Here is a 2,117-nt window from a genome sequence, read left to right as displayed (position 1 = left end):
GGGGGGAGCGAGATGCTAGTGCGGGGGGATCGCTGCTCCCGCCCCCGCGGCGAGGACTTCCTGGGCTGACGTCGCAGTGCTCCTTAAAGCGGGGCTGGAGAGGTGCGGGACGCCGCGCTGGGAGCGGGGACACTTGTTGCCGAAGGAGGGTGTTGGCTTTTGGAGTGAGGAAAGAGGTTCCCAAATCCTTCTTCCCGCTCACCCATGCTGTGGATAGTTACGCGTCTTGTTTCAGTGCAGGTATATCACCTATACCGAACTACCTTGTTTTGGTGGTCTCTGTATTTTTTGGTGGAACAAGCAAGAGGTTTGTGATGGGAAGAGCTCCTCTCCAAAGAAATGCTCACAACGTTAGATGGGGTTTCTTGTAAAAATATTTTTTCAAAGCAGAAAATATAATCTGTGCTTAGTCGATAGGAAACGGCAGCAGCTCACAGTAATCCTTGATGTATTATGTACAACTTGTGCATATAGCAGCGTTTCAAAAGCATAGGAATGTGTACATACATAGCTTCTAGAAATAAGGGTACTTAGCCTAAGACCTTTCTTGTGCATCGCACAGCTATGCTTTTTTTCTACATTTTGACTCGGATTATTCTGTTGTGTTGCTTGCCTGTTGAGGACACGGTAGTGGAGATCAATTTCATTACTAATTATGTAGCTCTCGAAGGACATTTACATTCTGTCTCATCCTGGGGCCTCAGAGCTTCCCCCCCCCCGATTCCTGAGTAAGGGACACAAAGAGCTAGCTGTGTATGTGGGTTTAACCACATTTCTCATACTTGATTTGTCAAATCTCAAAGCGATTATGGAACAGTAGTGGGATAAACGTGTAAAATAAGAGTTATGTTTTGCACTCTGTAAGTTTCAAAAACCCAGGTGGGTTTGGATTTGGTTTGATATTCATTTCCTTTTTTGCTGGATTTTTTGGTTGGTTTTGGTTTGGCTTCTGGGGTTTTTTGGTTTGTTTTGCATTGCGTTTTTTTTGAATGTGTTTCTCCTTTAAGCAAGTTCAGAAAGTTAAATGGTCTGAGTTTCTGTAAAAGTATTAATTTTAAAGGTGGTTGGGTTGGGTTTTTTTGAGTATTTGAGGGCAAGGCCAAACTCTTACCACATCTTCTTACCGTGTGGCTATTCGCCAGATTTCTATTGGCTTCGAAAGGTGACCTTGACGCACTTGTGGGAACAGCGAGTAGAGCGAGAGTAGTAATTTAGATAAACATGTTAGAAGGTTCATCACCAGGAATGCACAGTGGGGGCAGGTGGGACCCCCTTGGTCTCATCAGAAGGAGCAGCCCCCAATTCTGTCACTGGAGAGCCACCAGCCCCATTGCCTGGGTGTGACACACATCAAGAGAAGTCAGCGGGAGGGCTGTCTGGAACATAGATGGCTCACAGAACTGAGGGGGCTAACTGCCTAGAAAATATTGGACATGCTATGGGATGCAGGAGAAAAGCATCTTGTGACTGTACAAAATTTGTGGGGTGCTTTGAGGAGAGACTAAACGAAGGGATCAAGGTGCTTTGAGGAGGAACAAGTATGGGAAGATAGAAAGATAAGGGGTGAAGGGCCTGGTCACTTGGAAACAAGTTTTTGTTTTGTGGCCAGATTGCCACAGCCTGTCCTCTTTTCTCATTAAGCTGCACTTGTAACAGTTTTCCTGGACGAGAGGACTCTGCTGGATTCATGTGTGCATGCTGAGCTCTAAGTGCCAGCAGCTGGGGACATAACATGAGCTGTAGGGACCTCTCTGTGTGGTGTGCCAGCAGCTGGAGAGACTGGAGTGAGCAAGAGCCTAAATGTCAGCAGCGTTTAGGAGTAGAGACCGTAAGTCACAGGTACTAGTGAAATCAGAGTCTCTTGAATTTGACAACAGAGCAGGGCTCTGGGAAGGCTGAGGGTTCAGGGTCGGTTCCTTAGTAGATTGAGCTACTGAAGGAATCAACATTGTACGCATGCATACACTCCCCAGCAACAGGAGCAGCATAAGGTCAAACTGTGTCTGTGTTTGCATGAACACTTTTTAGCTGTGCTGATGTGTATGGTCAGTCCTGTGTATAGGCAACTATAGGCCTTTTCACTGTCTGGATCTGGGGACATAGAGCTGCAGTAGCCT

This window comes from Acanthisitta chloris, unplaced genomic scaffold (assembly GCF_000695815.1).
Source record: "Acanthisitta chloris isolate BGI_N310 unplaced genomic scaffold, ASM69581v1 scaffold44399, whole genome shotgun sequence".
Taxonomy (NCBI): domain Eukaryota; kingdom Metazoa; phylum Chordata; class Aves; order Passeriformes; family Acanthisittidae; genus Acanthisitta; species Acanthisitta chloris.
The sequence above is the reverse complement of the archived record's forward strand: the minus strand, read 5'-3'. Positions refer to the sequence as shown.